This window comes from Haliotis rubra, unplaced genomic scaffold, assembly GCF_003918875.1.
Source record: "Haliotis rubra isolate DU_JTF1 unplaced genomic scaffold, ASM391887v1 Scf1242, whole genome shotgun sequence".
NCBI classification, from domain to species: Eukaryota; Metazoa; Mollusca; class Gastropoda; order Lepetellida; family Haliotidae; genus Haliotis; species Haliotis rubra.
Window position 1 is genome coordinate 146,365 of NW_025765162.1, and position 14,620 is coordinate 160,984.

At 42.6% G+C, this 14,620-nt stretch overlaps 1 protein-coding gene and 2 long non-coding RNA genes across 3 annotated transcripts in view; 2 read left to right on the forward strand and 1 right to left on the reverse strand.

Moving 5' to 3' along the window:
- Positions 1 to 6,511, reverse strand: part of LOC124266266 — a 13,413-nt gene extending 6,902 nt beyond the window's left edge. The window contains exon 1 of the long non-coding RNA XR_006895709.1: positions 6,483 to 6,511. This is a non-coding gene — a long non-coding RNA (uncharacterized LOC124266266). The remainder of the gene's footprint in view (positions 1 to 6,482) is intronic.
- Positions 1 to 14,620, forward strand: part of LOC124266262 (carcinoembryonic antigen-related cell adhesion molecule 5-like) — a 97,584-nt gene that overhangs the window by 65,155 nt on the left and 17,809 nt on the right. The window lies entirely within an intron of this gene.
- On the forward strand, positions 4,202 to 4,877 carry LOC124266267. Its single transcript, XR_006895710.1, has 3 exons — positions 4,202 to 4,349; positions 4,509 to 4,610; positions 4,809 to 4,877. It is a non-coding gene; the product is annotated as an uncharacterized LOC124266267 (long non-coding RNA).

The following is a 14,620-nucleotide window of genomic DNA, read 5'->3' on the forward strand; positions in this document are numbered from 1 at the left end:
TGCAGCAGTTCGTCACCAGCATAAGTCTGCCTTGCTACGCGATATGCGCAGACCCTTATATTAGTATTTGATAGCTGCGCAGTTGCAGTCACGTGACGTACATGCCTGGCGGAGTTGCATCGATTATTCGTGACAATAGGCCCGTGTTTGTTTCCAACAGAACCTAGATCTTGTGTGTTCAAACTAGAAACCTTTTTATCTGTTCATCAGTGTATGACAACCTGCATATACCGCAATGTTCCAGATATTTTGGTGATTTCTCACTTCTATCATAGTTCTTGGAAATACGTAACTTTTTCCCTCAATCTTATAAGCAATAATTCTTGAAATAGAACTCAACAGCTAATATTTGTTATTATCCCTCGCCGCACGTTTAGCACGAAGCGGGGGATATAGTATTTGTCTCCGTACGTACAATTGAAATATCTTAAGAACCGTTCTCTAGATTCTTTTTCATATTTGGTACCTCGGTTCATCACAGTATAAGAAAGGTCCAAGTCAGGTTTGGTGACCTTGACCTTCATTTCACGGTCACAAGGGGACTTTAACGTTTTTTTCCTGGATGTTAAGCTATCTTCATATCATGGTGACCTTTGAGGACCATCAACAACTCACGGAATAGAATATAATAACCGGATGGCCAGTTTGGGGGAATTTGTTCGAGAAAACAAGAACTCTGTTTCAATACATCCCTCTTACTCATTAATAAATTCATAACAAATAGAACACGAAATAGAACTTATGTCGCTTTTAGAAAATGAGACGCTGACTGAACAAAACATCCAGCTAGATACATATCCCGCAGACCCCAGAATATCAAATTGATCATTTTGCCCCTCAACAGCCCTTGCAGCTGCAATGCACAGACACAGAGACAGTCATCAACATACTCTCTACCTCACCGAGTTTGTGTAATAAACACCCAGACATAAACCCTCCCAAGCACATCGACACAGCAGGAAAATCATTTCAGAATCCGACACTAACTTGAATATTTAAATGTTAAAAATGAACCATGCTCATGTCTGCATAATCTTTCTCTGATTCACGATGGCAACTTCCATTTCAAATATATATTATTTACATTTACAACACATGGCACTAGCAAACTTAACCCCAGCAAAGATGATTGAGATTCATTATGTGAACAATTTTATTAGAACATCATGTTCCAGTGTGTTCATAGTTCGTCACATGGAGAAACATCAACATTCATTGCAAGTTTACACCTTTACACTGCCTCCCCAGGGTAACATACATGTAATTACATAATCAGCAATGCTTGTAGGCCCCAGAAGAGCATCATGTTTGACAGCATAACTGGCGTGGGTCACTACAAGCACAGAAAGAAATGCACGTTGAATGCTTTATCACAGTTTGGCATATCTGCCATATAAACAGTTATGCTTAGTGATTATGTATTTACAGAGGATCATAATGTAAAAGTGTAAATTTTATTTGTTGTTTTACTGGCAGGGATGCATCCAAATTTTCACAAACCTGGGCTTTGATAATTGACTGATTTAAGAAAGTGGGCCAACACCTATCTGGACAAGGGCCAACATGTTTTATAATTTTGAATAAGAGAATGACCTCACCATTTGAGTAATTACTAAAGTAGTATTCATAGTGTTTTTTTGTTGATGATATATATCGCAACGTTATTTGGTGAAATGTGGGGACTGACACTTTCTGTGACTTTGCAATGTAAACTGATCACAGGATAAATATGTCTAAACTGGACACTCATAAATGAAGATGTAGTTTTTTGGTCTTTGACAAACAGTCTGTGAGCTGAATGTTGTAGTGTGCATATCTGACACTGGCCTATTGTCACTATTAAACTTTTAACTTGACGTGTGTGTCACGTGACTGCAACTGCGCAGATATCAATTACTAATGGCTGTTAGCGGGGATTGACATACAGTTTGAGATGTTGAATGACCCAGAGTACATGCGACACGAGCCTGTTGTGACAGACACACCAGCAACTCCTTGACATGTGTGTCACGTGACTGCAAAAGCGCAGTTCTCAATTACTGATAGCGTCTGCTGCATATCCCATACCTCGTGCGACTTGACCTTGTGACGAACTGTAACATGCACGGAAATATCATCTGGTGAATGTAAGTACGCTTTCAATTCATATTACTCATTATGTTTCATTAAGTTGGATGGGAACGGTATACTATACGAAGGTTTGAGCTATAGTTTTTGTTGTATACCGGAACGCATACTTTCATCATTTCGTTACTTTCTTTCATCATATTGTCATTGCCTTTCATCAATCTGATTGCAATATACACATCTCTATACATAAACACACACCCGGGGACCGCCTCCGTGGTGTAGTGGTTAGAGCGTCCGCCCGGAGTGTGGTAGGTCGCGGGTTCGATCCCCCACTGCGTCACACCATCAGACGTTAAAATATGGTACGTGTTGGTCCCTGCCTGGCGCTCGGCATTAGTGGGTACAACAAGGACTGGTCGGCTCGGAGTATCTCATCACCATGTATGTATCATAGTAGTGTTGGCATTCCAGTGTCACTCTGCAAGTATGTATGTATCACCATGTATGTGTCCCCTGCATCATGGTACCCATCACCATGTATGTATCATAGTACCCATCACCATGTATGTATCATAGTACCCATCTCCATGTATGTATCATTGTACCCATCACCATGTATGTATCATCATGTACCCATCTCCACGTAGTATCATAGTACACATCACCATGTATGTATCATAGTACCCATCACCATGTATGTATCATAGTACCCATCACAATGTATGTATCATAGTACCCATCACCATGTATGTATCATAGTAACCATCACCATGTATGTATCATAGTACCCATCTCCATGTATGTATCATAGTAACCATCACCATGTATGTATCATAGTACCCATCTCCATGTATGTATCATAGTACCCATCACCATGTATGTATCATAGTACCCATCACCATGTATGTATCATAGTACCCATCTCCATGTATGTATCATTGTACACATCTCCATGTATGTATCATAGTACACATCACCATGTGTATTATAGTACCCATCACCATGTATGTATCATAGTACCATCACCATGTGAAGGTTGGGTGGGAGGGAGAATGGGGAAGGGAAGGGGGGGTGAGAGGGGTTGGGGGTTATGAGAGAGGGGGAGGAGGGGCAGTGGGTGTACGGGCAGTGTGTAGGGTGGAGGGGGAGAGGAGGGGCTGTTTGGGTGAAGGTAGGGGTAGAGTGCAGAAGTGACAGGGGTAAAGGGGATGAGAGAGGGGAAGTGGGGGTGGGATGTTTGGGGAGGGTAGGGGTAGATGTCTGGGGGCAGGGGTAAGGGGAATGAGAGAGGGAGAGAAGTGGGGGTTGGGTGTTTGGGGGGTAGGGGTAGAGCGTCTGGGGGCAGGGGAATGAGAGGGGTGAGAAGCTGGGGTTGGGTGTTTGGGTGAGGGTAGGGGTAGAGTGTGAAGGGGGCAGGGGTGGGGAATGAGAGGTGTTGTTTGTTCTGGGCCCGTTGGTGCCATGGTGGTTCCATTCTCGGTGGTCAGTCTCAACCCAGCTCGTGGTCATCTAAGTCTGCGTCCTGCAGGCACCTATTGTCTTTCATGTTTTCTAGGATTTCGAGCCAGACATCTTCCACCTAAAATGCAAAAACACAAAAGTTAGAAAATGTTACCTGGTAACACTTAGAAATGAAATGGTTTGGTTTTATGGTATGATAATAATTATGTAATTACATTTTAAAGAAAAAGTAATAAAATGATTTGGTTTTATGGTATGATACAATATATAATATTTGTATGTAACAGTAAAATTTAACAGTAAATATACTTACATTTGCCACTGGAACTAAAGGCAGACGAGCGCAGCGTCGGATGAACTTGGTGACATCCTCGTTGTTCTTGTAGTCTGTTTGGAGGTCACACACAATGGGAAAAATGAAAGTAACATCCTTTCCAGGCGGCAAACTCGCGTAAACTGTGCCTGGGCCATTGTGAAAATGATACTACCTCTTGAAACTTGATAGTATTTATACAATATGTAACACATGTAAATGTACTGTATGGTACTGATTGAGTGAACACATTAATCAGTATCATTATAATCTCAGTGAGCTAAACTCAGTAAATGAACTCAGTAAATTCAAATCATATTTCACAACATAGTTCAGAATTTTACAGCACCCAGTGATTTAACCCCTCACAACACCAACACAACAATCAAAGGAGATACAACTGCAACAACAAACTTCTACTTACGGGAATACCTCACCTGGAATATTGCTGAGTGCGGCGTTAAACAACAAACAAAACATAACCAAATTGGATCCTTGTCGACAGGTACTGTTTTATTCTTCTTCCTGATGTTGTTTCAGGTCAAACAGGATATAAATTTTCGCTGGCGTGCACAGTTACAAAGTGGCCTTCACGTCGTCAGCAGGTGGACCTTCTGACGTGTTTCTTTTAACGATGAATAATCGAGACCTTTTTTTGGATCAGATCGACATCAAGTTCTGTAGTGAATTCTGTTCATCGTTGAAGTCATGACACGGGCAGCGACAATCACAGGGTGGCTCTTCACGATAGGACTTATTTCAGTCGGTAAGTTATCTATTGTGACATAACAACGAGTTGCGTTTTCGCGACCATGACCTCTACTCTGTTTCACCAAGTATACGATTATGATGAAGAACGTATTCCTCATACCAAATAACCTATTTTCGCTTTAGATAATACTCCAATTATTTGTTCATTTTTTGTCATGTTCCCCATTTTGTCGTTGACAATGTTCACATGCAGGATTGTTATCAAGTCGATGACACACCCAGCTAGGTCGCCAGGTTTTATAACCAGTCCGGCGAGTCACTGTGCAGTGGAGACACTTGTTAAAGCCTGACGCCTGTCTTACACGGAAGTACGTCGGCTGTACCTAATGACCTGCTGTAACTCACTGACAGTGTAGAAGGGTAAGAAGCTAGGTCATTCTCTTAGGTCATACAGAGAGGCCCAACTGAGTCTAAGGTTCGTGGAGTCGAGTCAGATATTTGGGCAATTCAGCGTGAAACGTAAGGTTTGAGTTGTTCGTAGGCAGTTGTATCAAAACAAACGTGTCTAAAATAGAAAGGACTAGTCTTCCTCCCGGCAATATATTGATGGGTGTTTTTTTTTGTTCTCCTTCAACTTCCATACTTCTCCTCCTCTAATGAAGTTCCAACACCCCCACCACCACGCCCCACCACCTCTTTCCCTTGCTCCGCTTTGTGCAAGATATTGCACATGAAAAAGCGCAATACAAAGTAACTAATATTATCAGCATTAGCGGGAATGCACACAGCATGAACGCTGCGCTGTCGATATTAATATATTCATATTAATACAACTTACGCATGTGCTGTCAAATTATGCGCTGAAGAACATAATCATTAACATATCCGCTTATACTATTAGCCTGCGGGCATGGGGGTGAGGGTAGGTGTGGGTGTGTGGGTAGGACTTTTTGTGTGTGGGTAAAACTGGGGGTACGTTGTTACATCATCATAAGTGTTTTTTATTTATATTTTCTTTCTTTTTTTCTTTTTTCTTTTTTTTTTTTTTGGGGGTCTTAGGATTTATTGTATTCACAGAAAACTCCACCGCGTGTTTTTCATTATCATACGTGTTATTTGTTTTTGTTTTTTGTTATTCTTGGAATTGATTTTATTCATGAAATGTAACGACGGATTGTATCACCTTTGTTGTTTGCTAGTTTCTTTATTTTATTCTTTGTTTTGTGTTTTTCGTTTTTTTTGTACATAAAACAAGCTTAATACATGTCCAAATAATCACGATCAAACGACTTTAAGCTTAATGTACCTGTGTTTTCCTGACATTTATTTTCAATCATGAATTGTAAAGGTATACAGATTTGAATGTTTGGTTATTACGAATGATTGCGTAAAATCAGTGCGAGCTTTTGTCAAACACAGTTTTTCATTTGTACATTTATACTGAGTTTTCTTGGCCCAGTTGTCCTGTTCTGTAACAGTTATGAATTATACCTACAATTTATAGCATATAAGTGATAGATATCGAGTGAGTGAAGAAATGCAACAATATCACAGCAGAGGAAGGTAGGACAGGTAAATGGTCTGTTGACTGCATGAGCAACTAAACTGATGTACCAAAAAGATACACACCTGGTGTTTGGGGAATATGAAAAACCTATGTATAAACTTTTGTCCTTACGCCCAAGGTGTGGAATTTCAACATTACTTACTGGTGTTTTCCTATTATGGAAGCAAAACTGTGTCATCTAACCCACTACAAGTAAATGGATAGGTTAAATCTGGTGGTGTGTGATCCTGTGCATAGAGCCCTAATCACAAATCAGTTGAAGTTAAGCAGCGTTGATCGTGGAGGAGTCCTTGGATGGGTGGCCGTGTTTCGCAGCTATATATAGACTTATGATAGTTTCTTGGACTGGACCACAACAACGAAGCACATGTGACACATATGGTCTCGCCCCAGGCAAGTGAATTTGTTCAAAAATTGCCTCTGTTCATCCAATATTTAGCGAGTGCCTCACAGGCAGGTTGGGTTGTAACGAGTTAGCGCACTGAGCGCGTACAAGTGATTCGATACATACGCTTTATAAATAGCCATTATTATATTATGATTATTAAATTTATTCACATTAACATCCTAATTTGGGAGACTGTCAGATGTAAAGAGAGATGAGGTTCTGCTGTTACTTGAAGTACAAATCTATATGCAGTGGAACCTGACAACACAGGTCTAATCCGGCACCTTGTCTAAACCGGCATTTTTATTTCACCGCCAATTTATTTTTTGGGCGACTGTTTCACTGTAGAATGTTCGTCCCTTGTCTGAGTATTACACTTTTAAGTGGTCAATATAAAGGCAGGACATCATCACTGTACAGGCAAAACATTCTCGTCGGTGAACATCACACGTCGCCAATCACGCATCGGCCAACGTCCAACTCACCTGGCCCATGTCAGTCGACGACGTCAGTTTTGAAGAGTCAGATGCACTCCGCGGTAGGATCAACGTGCTTGAATATCATGTTCTCTTAGTCGCTGGTACACTGTATGTCGACTGATACGGTGTCCCATTGACGTCGCTGCCGTTGACGTCGCCGTAGCAAAACATTTTTCTCAGATGAATTGTCCGGATGTGGCGATCATCACTCTAGGCCTGGCTGAGGTATTGCCTGTTTGTCTGATGACAGTTGCTCGGGTGCAGCCGAAGATTCTGGCAAATTCATTTCACATTAACAGCCCAATTTGGGAGACAGTCAAATGTAAAGAGAGATGAGGTTCTGCTGTTACTTGAAGTACAAACCTAAATACAGTGGAACCTGCCAACACCTGCCTAATCCGGCACCCTGTCTAAACCGGCATTTTTATTTAACCGCCACTTTATTTTTGGGGTGCCGGTTTAGACAGGTTTCACTGTAGAATGTTCGTCCCTTGTCTGGGTATTATTTATATTAAGTGGTCAATATAAAGGCAGGACAATTGTCACGGGGATGAATGTTCAGGTGTTTATAACAGTTAAATTACAAACATTTTCTTTCCAGGTATTTCTCATGTGTATGGATTAAACTGACAGCAAAAGATGAGACGGGGACTATAGGACCCCTCCCTGTGACTGTCAAGTGTGACTATGTCGTGCCAACAGGAGAAACACTTTTTTCAATAACCATGAGTAGGAAGAGAGCTACAGAGCCAGGTTTCACAAACATTGCAGTGTTTAGACCATCTGCAAGCTCATCACTCTATGATGCAAGTGTTACACAGGAGTTTAAGAGATCGGACAACTCTCATCTTATCTTATCCAGTGGTTCCACAAGTGTGCGATTTGATCGTGTTGAGTGTGAGGATGAGGCAGCTTACAAGTGTATTGCTGCTTACCAAACAGCTTCCAACACGCCCGCTTCAGAAGAAGCAGAGATGAATCTTCTCTTGCTAGGTAAAAGGCCTTGATTTCCGTACAACTCCACAGGCGCGTCTAGATTCGTTGAACAATCCACCTGTGAAGATACTGATTAGAATTGGTCTTCACTAACCCACGCTTGTCGTTAGAGGCGACCAATGGGATCGAGTGGTCGGCTCGCTGACCCAGCACAAAGGCCGAAAACGTTTAATTGAGTTTAAAACAATAACAGAACAACTTTCAGTCTGGTTTGCATCCCTGAAATGCACAGCAACACACCAACACGTGTTCTGTGCACATCATTCAAAACGAAACTGACATGTTTACACGAAAATCGTAACCCGTTGTGAATGGAATAATCATTTTAAACCCATCAATCACACAACTTGGTTCCAAAATAATATCAAGCCAAAATAAAAAATGTTTTACAATATAGTTTACCACAACTTCGTGATCTTGGTATACGCGGGAATACATTTTGTTCCATTGCAGCTGAGCCGTTGAGACCAATCATAACACCGTCTCCTCCAACTAGCACTGGCTACACAGAAGGGCAACAGGTTGAGTTCCGGTGCCAGGGAGCTGTTGGAAAACCTGCCGGAGACTTCCTGTGGTTCCGGTACCTTGGCAACACCTTTACGGACATTACCAGTCTGGCCAGACTAAATCCGCCCTATCCGAGTTCAGGAACTTGCACCTCTGAACGAATAAGTCAGCTCACTCTGAATGTCAGCAGACTGGACAATGGGATGATCATCCGATGTGCTGCAAACCACTCTACACTCACAAAGCCTACAGGATCCAAGACATGCAACTCTACATGTCGGCAAACTGACACCATCACAGTTTTCTGTAAGTAAATATATCAAGAAGGGGAATATGTTTATTATACTTCACCAAGTAATGTATGTGACTCGAGATCTCCTGACAAGTTCAATGTGTTTTAACTGTTGTTTTTGAAACCACCCAGCTGGCGTGCTTTTGATAAGACTTCGTTCTGTGAATGTTAATTTAAAACGAATAAAAACGAATGTGAGTGGGTGGGTGGGTGGGTGGTCAGGCTCGCTGACTAAGTTGATTCAGTCTTTGCATCCCAATTGTTTAGATCTATGTTTGTACTGTTGATCACTAGATTGTCTGGCCCAGACTCCATTATTTGCAGCCAATAAAGCTTGATTATTGCTAACAGAGGTGTGTAACCGCAAACAAACTAATTGAGTAAGCTCCATACATCGATGTCGTCCAGTGTTGAGGCAGTTTATGCTTTCAGATACTTTCAGTGACAGTGACCCCGATGTCAGCTCCAACCCATCAGGGGCACACACCGTTGGCGACACCGTCACCCTGAAGTGTAACGCTGTTACCAACCCACCAGCGACCTACACCTGGCAGAAAGAAGGAGAGGATAATTCCACATCACCTGGCGATGAATTGAGACTTTCTAATCTAAAATTGAAGATTCTGGAACATACACATGTTTGGCGACCAATGTTGTTGGGGGTGTGACGTACAATGCATCAAAGTCCCTCAACATCAATGTTGGTGAGTAAAGACTACTGGTTTTCTTATATATTTTATGATATCGGATCTAAAGCAAATACCCAAGGAAACATTCTGGAAGATCCTGATTATTCTTTACAAAGTGATATTCCTACTAATTACACAGACAAATGTGCCACGGGTGGAGAAGGCTGTGGAACGTTCCAGTATATGACAGAAACCTTTTGAAAGGTTTTGTTTCCACACCACTGTAGACGTCTGAAACTTTATATCGAAGTACTCATCGTTAATACTTCTGTGTATGTATCTTGCTTGTATTGTGGTCAATTGTAATAGTCAGGATCAGGAGCTTTGCGCCACGAATAACAAACATGTCATGTAATCATATTTTGAAGTTTATTACTTGCTGAAGTAAGTAAATCAGTTATTTATTTACAAATGCACATGAGATTGTAGCAGCCACCCAGTGTTAGAGCCGAGGCTTTAAAGTGCTAAATAGCAAGATGAATAAGGTACTGATATGGCAGATATATCTGAAGTTGTTGTAGGAATGACTTGTATATCTTTGCACGAGCATGATCATACTGTGACTGAACTAATGCATGTATTCCTCTCTCTCTGTCTCTCTCTTCACCAACATCTGCAGTTGCTACAACCACATCCCCTCCCACTACAACCGCTACGAGTACACAAAGACCTTCTCCTGGAAGTACTGACGCTGTTAAACCAGGACCTCCAGGTATGTTGACCTGTTAACTGTAGTCATATGTCAGTCACATGTCTGTCATGTCTCTTCATGTCATGTCTGTCGTGATGAGCTGTAACAATATACTTCTGTCATGTGACATAATATGCATCATATGATGTGCTGTAATTACACCTCTGTCATGTGATGTGCTGTGACTGTGCTGTTTTCAATCATGTGATGTGCTATGACCGTGACTCTATCGTGTGATGTGCTGTCACCTGTTTGTGGTCACAACTTAATTGTTAATTAGAAGAAGTTTTACGTCTTTGCACGGGCTTGGTAATATTTTGGTTAGATTTTATTTTATCTCGTTATGCTATATTCTGTATGCGTTGGACTCATTATCCAAACAAAAATGTTGGACCTCAGATTCAGCTTCATGATGTAATACATTGCTTGTGTTATTTACATGCTTACATGATTGTATTTTCAATTCTTACGACATCTTTCTCTCAATCATTCCATCCAATAGGAAAATAATCGAGACTGGTTATTCTCTGGCGTCGACATTTTCAAATTTTTTATTGATATAATTTATTTATCTGAGTAGTTTCTATAAATGATGTCACATAAACTAGTGCTCAAACGAAAGTATACAGTGTGTTTGGCCAAATTAGAAAAGAAACGAAAGTTTCAAGCATTCAATACTACAGCAAATGTACACAATTTCATTTTATACAAGGTCGAAAGAACCGTTTGACTGACAGTGAAAGACACGTGGTATCATAGTCTGAACTTTTACACAAATCAACAATGTGTTTTTTTCTGCAAAACATCATCAAATGTTGAATGAATAGTGAGTGTGACCACCATTGGCTTCAATTCATGCCAAAACCCGTCGACACATTGATGACGTAAGATTATGAATGACGTTAGGCGTGCCGTTGCCATTCATGTAGGACAAATTGTTCCAGTTTTTGAGCGTAGACAGGTGGCGCTGGTAGTCTTCTCATTTGTCGATTCAGGTATAAGTGCTCTATCGGATTCATGTCGGGAGAACCCGCTGTCCAAGGCAAAACAACCATGTTAGCGTTATGCAGAAAGTCGTTTGTCAGTCATGCTGTATGAGCCTTGCGTTATCGTGTTGGTAGACAATACCACGTGGTTGTTGCCGGATACCTGGAAACACAACTGGTCGCAAAACGTCATTCCCGTATCTTCGAGAATAATCACAAGTCTCCTTTTGAGTCAGATGCACTCCGCCAAAGGTATAAATAGAGGATACTAAACGACCTTCCGTGTAATACCATTTGTATTAAAAGAGTTAATGATTTGGTATCAAACGAGAGAAAGCGAGTTTGATACTAAATCTTTCACGATTTTCATAAAAAATGGTATTTCACGGAAGCGAGTTTAGTATTCTGTTTATTACTCTCAAACATAAACTGATAGAAACTGCTTGCAGTGTGATGACTCTGAGCTTTCTGCGTGTCAAGCAGGGCCTAATACCACTGTGACAGAGGTATTAGAATTGTGACGTCATAACTGTAAAACATTATAACGAGTAGTATAGGGAATTGGGGTTTTGGACCAAGTCCAACAAAAGCCTCTGCAAAGCCTTATTTCACAAATAAGACTTTGGTCGGACCCTTAGCTCTTGCTACCATTACCCCTACTATAAAAAGGTTTGAGACGCCAGCGGGATACGAACTCCACATGTATACCTCACAACCGCGCCGCTTAACCGACTGAGCTACCGGGGACATGGCTGAAGTATGTTGGTTTAACGGGTCTGTCCTGGGGCACTATGCCGTGTTGACTGGAGGTAACACTGTGCCGTACGGTACGATCAATAATTCCGCTCTTACAAATCCCCTACCTGGCCCATCCCTCAAGTAGTACAAGTTAGGCTCGTCGGCTTTCATGTCCACTTTATCTATGTTGTAAGTTTTGACTGACCATATAGGATCGGTGACTCGCTTACGGCTATCACCCTGATGTTCCCCCGGCTGGTATAGATACCTAACTAGGGCCCTATCTGGTATCTGTTTCTCTTTTCCACACAATGGAGCAGCCGACTCTGCAACTATTGATTTTAGTTTGATAGCGTCTGCCGGTTTCTTATCAGTGAGCCGGGTGACTTCATGGTTGATTGCCGACACCACCTTAGGGAGCCGTGATACCCATTCAGTCGATCGTTTTCCCGGGGTGGCCATCTCCCTCGCATACTGATGTCCGAATAAGCGCTCAGCCAAAGTCCTATTGAATCTCTCAACTATGGCTTGGCTGCGATGGGCTCCGGCCGTGCCACGTCTGACCTTTGTATCGGGTTGGGCTAGCAGTTGTGACACGGAACCTATGAACTCCTGCCCTGGGTCAACTTGCAGCTCTGTTGGCCACGTCAGCGGACTGCGTTTGTATATGCGTTCGAATCCTCTGGCTACCTGAGCAGAATCTTTCGTGGTCAAGGGCTCGGCTTCCTTGTAGCGACTGGCTACGTCCACTACGGTTAAGGCATACTTGTACCTCTTATCGTGGGGTAGGAACAGTAGGTCTGCCTGGTGAACGTTATTAGGTATGTTAATTCCAAACTTCCTTCTAGGCACGTAGCGTGGTGCCGGCAAATAGATCTGCCACAGGGCTTGTTTTTCAAGCCACGCTTTGGCTTCCTCCGGGTGTACTCGCGCCATTTTAGCCAGCTTTTCTACAGCGCTAGCTCCTTTCCAGTACCCACGTGGGCTATAGTAAATAGCCTCAAACTTTCTCTGGTTCCGTGACATGTCGCCTACATACACCTATGTTCTTGGTTCAATTTTCTCATGCCCGTACGCGTACGTGTTTATCCCATCAATAGCTATCCAACGTTTAGTGTCCATAGGCGACAGGGACGTCTTGTTTATTGTCAGTCCGTATATCCTATGTCCATCACTTCTAAGTGTGTTCATTTTATGTCTAAAGGTACGGGTCTTAAACAGGGCTTCCTTGAATCTGGCGTGTTTGATGTGTTGTTTCACTACGTACTTCTTAACACCCTTAGCCTTCCGGATCTCACCATTGTCGGCCTTCAGTATGGAGTACATCTTAGGCCTCCAACCTATGTACTCGGCTATGGGCGTGCCAGCACACTCGTCCTTCATCTTACCTAGGACCTTTTTATTTACCGTGCTGTGTATGGCATGGTCCTTGGGGTAGTCGCTGGTGTCGTACAAATCGAGGCGTTTTTTCATGTCCTCGTACACGTCCTCGGTTCGAATCTCCATCAGCAGGGAATCCGTATCAGTGTACAGCACTTCACACCTGTCGTCATACTGTTTCTTAAGCTCGTTGTAGTAAAAGTCGTACATCAGGTGTTTGGATAAATCGAGGCTGCTCATCCCCACGTAAACAGGCCGGTTAAATTTTATGTGGCTTTTCTTCATGTAGGGAAACTAGGTCATCGGTGAATATTTTACTACGGTTGAATGCGGACTGGCTATCAGTCTCCTGAGCTTGTCTTCCTCATTCGACCGAACCAGCTTCACGGTCACGCAGCGTTTCCTAAGGTTCTCCATAGTCTTACCAAACACCGAGTTGTTCATGAGCTTGTAGAGATTTTCTCAAAGTCACTGGTGGCAAGCTTTCGGAGGCCTGTGTTCATTCTGATGTAAGGCTCCATCCATGGGCTCTGGTTGAACACGAGCACCCTGTGTATTTTGGTCAGCCTCATACCCAACGACATATACAGCTGTAGGTTGCGATAGTGAACGATGTACTTGGTCTTATTCATTAAGTTGGGCACGCGAGTTTTTCAACGTCTGCCACCCGCCCACCTAACAAGTTATGTTGGTACTCAGACATCCAGTCTGGGTTAACCCTCATACGTTCGGGGGCTAGGGGTAGCTGTTGTGTGATGATGTGTAATGCCTTGGGGTATTCCAAGTCAACCTCGAGGATATAACCTTTGTTCGAATCTGGTGCGATGCTCATAACATCGACCTTATGTGACGCCCATTCGAATCCCCCTGTGGGTAGATACTGGCTCATAGCCCAGCCGTACAAGTTGTTGGCATCGAGGTAGAGAATGTGATTGGTTGGCTTGCTCGGGTCGTAGCCCTTCAGCGTATTGATTATTTGCTTTCGCGTATCGTTTGGTTGCCATGGAAATCCGCCTCGCAAGCCTTTCTCAATGAATAAGTGTATGTCGTAATCGGTGAGCAATTCCAACTTAACTCTGGTCTTTTTCAACAAGGCATCCCACGACAGACCTGGGCTGGTGTAATACCATGCGGGGTCGAGATTATACTGCTTGAAACACGTCCGCCTAATCATCTCAAACACGACGGCTAACAGCAGTACATCTGTCCTCAAGTACAGGTCGTGATAGTCACCCAGATTCTCACAACCCAGTTTATTCCATACATTAATAGCATGCGAGTAATCGTCTTGGGATATTTACGAGTCAGTCAGATTGCTGTAAAATTCTCTGATGGGGGGTAGTCTGGTCTCG